The sequence below is a fragment of the Sciurus vulgaris genome (assembly GCF_902686455.1).
Source record: "Sciurus vulgaris genome assembly, chromosome: 11".
NCBI lineage: Eukaryota > Metazoa > Chordata > Mammalia > Rodentia > Sciuridae > Sciurus > Sciurus vulgaris.
Window position 1 is genome coordinate 23,458,589 of NC_136472.1, and position 7,616 is coordinate 23,466,204.

Here is a 7,616-nt window from a genome sequence, read left to right on the forward strand (position 1 = left end):
TTTCATTCTTCCTGTCTTTGTTTTCAACCATTTAAATTTCAAAATAATTTGCTGTGAAGACATGATATAAGTAAACACTGATTTTTAAAATGTTGTAGCAGCATTAACCCAATGTTTTCAGCAACACTTTTTAACGAGACTAATTACACTTCCCCACGTTTCTTCCTAACCTTTCCAACTGTGATTATTGAGTCTCACTTCTTTGGATCAACTTTCCCATTGTATCCACAGAACCCAAGAAAACCAGACTGCTGGAGTGACATTCATCCTCCTGGGTTTCTCAGAGTACCCAGAGCTCTAGGTGTCCCTGTTCCTGCTCTTCCTGACCATCTACACAGTCACTGTGCTGGGCAACACAGGCATGATCCTGGTCATCAGGGTAAACCCCAAACTCCACACCCCCATGTACTTTTTCCTCAGTCACTTGTCCTTCATTGATTTCTGCTACTCTACCGTGGTGACTCCCAAACTCTTAGAAAACTTGGTGGTGGAAGAGAGAACCATCTCCTTCCCAGGCTGCATCCTGCAGTTCTTCTTTGCATGCATTTTTGTGATGACAGAGACGTTCATGTTGGCAGTGATGGACTATGACTGATTTGTGGGCGTGTGCAATCCTCTCCTCTACAGGGTGGCAATGTCCCAGAAGCTATGTTCTTTGTTGGTGGCCACATCATATTCTTGGAGTATAGTCTGTTCTTTAACATTCACATACTTTTTGTTGACCTTGTCTTTTTGTGGGACTAAGTTTATAAATAATTTTGTCTGTGAACATGCTGCTATTGTTTCTGTGTCCTGCTCTGACCCCTCTGTTAGCCAGAAGATCCTTTTCGTCTTTGCCACATTGAATGAAATAAGCAGCCTGGTGATCATTCTTGCTTCCTATGTTTTCATTTTCATCACTGTCATGAAAATGCTTTCAAATGGGGGTGCCACAAAGTCTCCTCCACGTGTGCCTCCCATCTGACCGCCATTACTATCTTCCATGGGACCAACCTTTTTCTCTACTCTGTCCCCACCACCAAAAATTCGTGGCTCATGGTCAAGGTTGCCTCTATCTTTTACACAGTGGTCCTCCCTATGCTTAACCCTCTGATCTACAGCCTCAGGAAAAAAGATGTGAAGGAGGCAATTAGGAAGTTAATCAACACCCAATTATTTTGTTCTAAAATATGATTTCAGAACCCTTTTTGTTCCTCAGCATGCTGGTTTCCTTTTTACCAATAAATCAGTACATGTATCTTTAAGCTTCCTTCACCTAACATTTCAACATCTGTTCACTCTAATAAAGTGGACTTTAAATGAAATTATGGCATCTACAGGTAAATAGATGGACCTGGAGAACATCATGCTCTTTGAAACAAGCCAAACACAAAACACCAAAGGCTGAATATTTTCTTTGATAAGCAGATGCTAATCCATAATGAGGGGTGGGTAGGGAAGAATGAAGGAACTTTGGATTGTGCAGAGGGGAGTGAGGGGAGAAAAGCGAGTGTGGGGATGGAAGGACAGTGGAATGAGATGGACATTATCACCCTATATACATGTAGGATTATACTATCAATGTGACTCTGCACCATATTCATCCAGATTAAGAAAATAGATCAAAATAAATTATGCAAATTTTTCCAAAGATTAGAATATAGTGTATGTAAGTTTTATTTCCTAATTCATACATATATTTTATTATGTATCTGCAAAAGGAAATTATAAATTTTGCAAATATTGGTCATCATTTATAGTCTATCACTTCATGTTCATGTGTTTCTTCAAATATTTTTTGTTAAATATTTGAGGTAAGTTTAAATTCATTTTGTCTGTAAAAAAACAACATAGAGAAATCTCATTATTTTTCCCCAGTTTCTCCCATGAAAATACAATGTACGATACTGATATGGATGTAACAAACAGATGTTATTTAGGCATCAGTTATTTGCTGATGATATAGAAGCAATCATAAACTGTAGTCATATGCACTAAGTAATTGTGTCAATGACTTAAATATCTCTGCTACTATCAGCTGAGCTCTTTGGGCTGCAAGAGTGAATTAATTTGACTAATTAATCTTCAGCCCCAATGCCTACATGTCTGTCATCTTCCCTGAACTTTTTGAGTCATGACTGAATTTACTATCCATAAAACATACTTGAAGCTTGCCTGGTTATCATGTGTTGACATCTCTGACTCAGAGTAAATCACATAGCTAACACCAAAATTCAAGGGTGAGAATATTACCTGCTTCTTCCAGATCTGAGAGAGAAGGCTTTCAGCTTTCCTCATTCTGAACCATGTCAGCTGTGGGTTTATTACTCATGATTTTTATTATGTAATTGTGTGTTCTGTCCACACCAATTAGTTCAGTGCTATTTATCATGAATGAAGGTTGACTCTTATTGAATGCCCTTTCTGCATTTATTGAGATGACCATATGATTTTTGTTCTGTATTCTGTTGATAAAGTGTGTCTTACTTACTCTTCTTGCTATTCTTGGATTCCTCAGTTGGATACTATTGGAGCATACTAAATAGTGATATTAATATGCTACTTTAATTTTAGTTGTTGATTAATAAGGGAGGGGCAATCATCAAATGCCCCATTCCAGTTCCTGTGTATGTATGTGTGTGCAAAAGTATGTTTTCAGTTGAATAAAGATACTTATAAAAAAGATTTAAGAAATTTGAGCATGCACCATAGAACACTTGTATATTCAACAAGTTACTAGGTTATAAGTTGGAATGTTATATTTACATATTCGTTTTGATGTTTTTATCTTTAAATTTGGTAATCTAGTTAGTTTTTTCTTTAATAGTGATATTTTAAGCACATTAAATCTGGGAAAATACTATCTTGTTAAAGGAAGAAATATGTGTTTTATTTTTTTAAACATTATGTATCTTCCTTCTGTAGTTGTTATGTGAATCTCTGTTATCAAGTTAATCACTTTTCATTTCCTTGGATCAAGAATATGTACATGTGTTGATATTAAAATTTAAAATAAATAGGTCTTCAAAAATGTTTACAACATTATGTGAATTACTCTTGAAATCAACTAGTGTTTGAAAGTGTTTAAACTACCACTAGTCTGTTACTAACTATTGCTATCATAGAACAGTTTTCCTAAAGTTTACATTGCTTAAACCTTTCCTAAACTTGCATCCCTTGGCTCTTCCATTCCAGGCTGCCTTGACAATTGCTTCTTTCATCCTCTGAGGATGAAAATACAGTCAAATACAGTCAACTCTCATGTCCCAAACAAATAATAAACTTTCCCAATTTGCATCACAGCACACTTTCTTTAAAACTATGTTCTGATAACTAGTCACTCAGGTATTTTATTTCTCTTATATTGGCATACAACAATATAGTGGCTATATTTGCTGTGGTAGTAAAAATGAAAAAAAGCTATAGAACCATATCCATCTTTTCATTGTTTACATGACTGAGAATATTTGACATCTTTCTTCTGAACAAACTTTATCTTTGATTAAAACTTTATCTTTGATTATGCACACTTTTATTGAGATACATCTATGTTTTAAATCAAGGGTACACATCACCACAATTAAGGAGTACGCTTCTTATCTGTTTATATATTGCAAATATCACTTCTATGTTGATACAACCACAGTTTAGTTTATGGATCAAAACATCATGTCCACAGCTCAGGAAATAATGCCTTAAAAGCCTAAGGAGACTACATATGAGATGATAAAATGGTTAGTATCAGATACACAGATTCCTTAACCAAAACCTGCATGCCATTTTGGAAAGTATATGTACCTTTTGTCAACTTAATAATATAGAGAATTAATAGTTTTTAAAAGTAGAACTAATTGTATAATTGCTTTAGTGCACACTTGACTTCAGGTATCTTTATTCTTTTAGTTTTGTTGCATATGCTATACTGAGATATAAAAGTAAAATAGAAAGGGAAAATGAAAGTCTTTTTTCAAATGCCAATGCAGATGTGCATTTCTCAAGATTTTTTAGTTAGTCATTAGTGTGGGTGGTATGTCTATGGGTAAGTCTTTGATACTACTATCTTTTTTACTCTGTCATGCACCCTACAAGAGAAAATGCAGCAATTATAAAAGACGGATTAAATATTAGCGCTATGATCTACAGGGCTGTTCTGAAGAATATAGCTAGGTCTATGTGAAAGACCTGATAGTTAACATATGCCAATTTTGTGCACCCCCTAGCTGAAGGCATATTCAGAATACAATATTAACCCCACACTATGGTTGCATATAAAAAGATGTATAATACTAAATAGAGTTCTGTCTAAATACTTGTACACTAAGTCCAAAAATGCTTATAGCATATAATGATATTGGGGTTATTGCAATAGTTATGATCCTGCTTTTACATTGATGTTTTTGTGATTGTCACAGTTTTAACCTCCATATAGAATTCAGGTGTTTTTAAGGCACATCAATCAACATATTACCTATTTAGAAGAAATCGTACTCTACATAATAGAAGAGGAATTTTCTCTAATTTTTCTGCTTTTAGTTTTAGTTCTTCACAATAGTCAGGATTCTCTAGGGTCCATGTCCCCAGGACACCTGGTTAAGATTCTCTAGGGTATGATCCCCCAAGCTCAGGCAGTTCCTCATAAAAGACCAAACATGAGACCTGAATGTGACTTCTGAGACTGACTCACCCACCTAGAGACTCTATGATGTCCAGGTTTGTTTATCATAAGAGACTTTTTATATTCTTTGTACCTTCCATGGTATATATTTTGAATAAAATTCTCATTGCCTAATTATAAACTAGAACAATTTGTAAAATAGCTACTTTTTTGAGAAATAATTTTTAGTAATTTCTTAAATAAAAGAAGACTTCAATAAATAAGTCTGGATTCTATTGAATTATTTAGTCTATGTGTTATATTATGATTTTGATGAGGGAAATTCTATAAATGAATAGTATAATTTTTTTTTTTTTTTGGTCAGTGGAACACATTTTTAGCCTAGTGACAGTTGTATCTATTTCCTTCAACTGAGAATAAGAATACAAGGTATTGAACTCTCTTTCCTACATCTTTAAGACCTACGCATGATCTTGTCTTAAACTTAGTTTGTGTTCTTTAATAATGTTTAATAACTCTGACAGATATTAATGTAATGCTAATTACCCATTCCCAATTTTTTAAAATGTTTAAGATGGAGATTTTAAAAAGATTATAACACTGAAGAGAAAAATAATGTGCTTTGTGTATAATTTCTTTACTTTGAAGCCATTTGGGTGGAAGCAAATTTGAACAGTTTAACTGAGAAGTTCCTATTTATTATGGATGTTTTCTGGAAGAGTGTACTCTGGAATCTGATGATGGTGATTGTTCTTAGAATTTGAGGGAAAATTTGTTGTCTTATTTGGAAGAAATATTTTGGTGAAGATGTTGAATCATAAAAAAGTTCATGTATCAGGGATTGAAAATGTTGGGTAGAAAGAAGGAACTGCAGTAGCCTATGGGTGTGAAGCTACTGTAGAGATTATGGGTCATCACACAGAAGTTCTTAGATTACAGGTGTTTTGTGAAAAGATCGTTTTGTAAATGTTTAAGGATTTGAGCACCACAGTAATGTAAAATTGAAATTTAATCATACAGGGTGGGAGTAGACTGGTCCTCTGAGGATTCCTTGTTATCTAGGTGATTATATGTGATGTAGGCATTACCTTGAGAGCACATTTTGAGGTCTTTCATTTGCTTTTCAGGCTAAGTTGTTTTTCTTAGCCTGAAGCCAAGATGAAAAGGGAGCTGGAGGGAATCAGAGAAAAGACAGGAGGGGGGAATAAAAGAGAAAATAATGATTAGACTTTGTATTAGGTCAACCTAAGTGGAAATTCTGACTCAGCTGCCTTTTCATATGTGACTCTGGAAGTTATTAGTGCTCTCTGAACTCTTCTCCTTAAATATGCAAATAAAATAGTCCCACAGGCATTGAATTATTATTAATATTTTTGTTATTATTATTATCATTATTAGTATTAGTGTCATGACTACATTTATATGATATCATAATGTATAGGGGGCATCTCAAATTAGAAAATGATGTGAAAACATCCAGGACTATTCCACATTTAGAGAATGTCCCCAGAACTTAGTTTATTTTTTTCCTGTTCTTTGTAATATTATTTTTATTAATTGAATAAGAAACTAGGTATGAAGGTTGGAGATCCTGGATTAAATTTGTAAATAAGACCAAAGGAGCTCTCAGAATGAAATCAACAAAGAGTACTGCTTTTACAAAAACTCTGCCAAAATTTTCTACTTCTTGTTCCCTACTGGTGTACACTGATTTCTGAAATGATATCTGGCTCTATATTATAGAATTTTTCTTCATTCATTAAAAATTATGAATAAATTTAAAAAGACAACTTTACAAAAATAGAAAAAAGAAACTGAGTCCTGGGGACAGTCTCTACAATGTAGAATACACCCTTGGGTGTTTTAACTTCATTTTCTAATTTATGATATCCCATATATATCATTTTATCATGTAAATGAGGCAGTGACAGTAGTAATAATAATAAGGATAATCTAATGCTTGTAGATTCTGTGTTTGTATAGATAAGGAGAAGAGGTGCAGAGAACATGAACAGCTTCTCAGAGCCAGATGCACATAGGCTGCTGAGGCAGAATTTCCAAGTAGGGGGATCTGATCTGAAGTCTAAGATTTTTTACAAAGGTGTACATATTTTCAAGAAGATCCAGTAAATGACGTATTAAAAAGGTTTGACTAATCAACAAAATCATTACCAATATTTGAAATACTGGTAATCTGTCAGAAGGATGTCAGGATTATTTGACCAACTAAAAGGAAGCATACTTGAAGAAACAAAGGGGACATAGTTCAGGTAGATTTGAAGATTCAGACAGTGCTTTATACACAGTGGGTATAAATGTTCACCTCTAAAATATTATGAAAGTGGTGCATATGTGCTGGATTTGTCCCTTTACAGACAATTCAATAAACAGGCTTAGGGCTATCTAATTACATTATCTAATACTCGCAGTTGATTTCAAGTGTGCTTTACTGAGGAAGAATATCTTTAGTTTTGAGAGTTGCTTTGTTATTCCAAAAGGTCAAAGCACAGTACATTATTAAGAGTTTAAAGGAAATAGAGACAGTTAGTATGAAAGAGTCTGGAGATATGGACTTGTGAGGAGCCCCTGAGTAATCTAGGCACCCTTAGCCAGGAAAAGGTGAGAGCAACAAATACTCGCTCTTGGAATTAGATACATGGGGACTTACCATGTGTAGGTGTAGGTCTTTTCTAAAACATCCCAATGGACAGAACAAAGCCCAAATCGAACTCTGCAGATGTGAACTTTAAGAAACAAAGGGAAAATATTACTGATGATGTTAACACAGAAGGATTATTGTGTTTCCACCTACCTTGGTGTGGTTCCCAATCTTGTTCCACAGATTTCAACTGCTTGACTTGCTTTATTACATCACACCCATAAAAATCAAACTCAAGTTATACATCATGTGTTGATCTCATAAATTGGTCTACATTTCTGGGATTTCTGATAGAAATAGTGATTTATATCTCAAAATCCAAATCTGCAAGGATTCCCCAAACAAAGCAAATCATTTCTATAT

General features: G+C 34.3%; 1 pseudogene across 1 annotated transcript; it reads left to right on the forward strand.

Moving 5' to 3' along the window:
* The first annotated feature begins 331 nt into the window (after positions 1–331).
* Positions 332–1,173, forward strand: LOC306639787 (olfactory receptor 5D13-like; annotated as a pseudogene). The gene has a single exon. The product of its transcript is annotated as an olfactory receptor 5D13-like (transcript).
* The last annotated feature ends 6,443 nt before the right edge of the window (positions 1,174–7,616 follow it).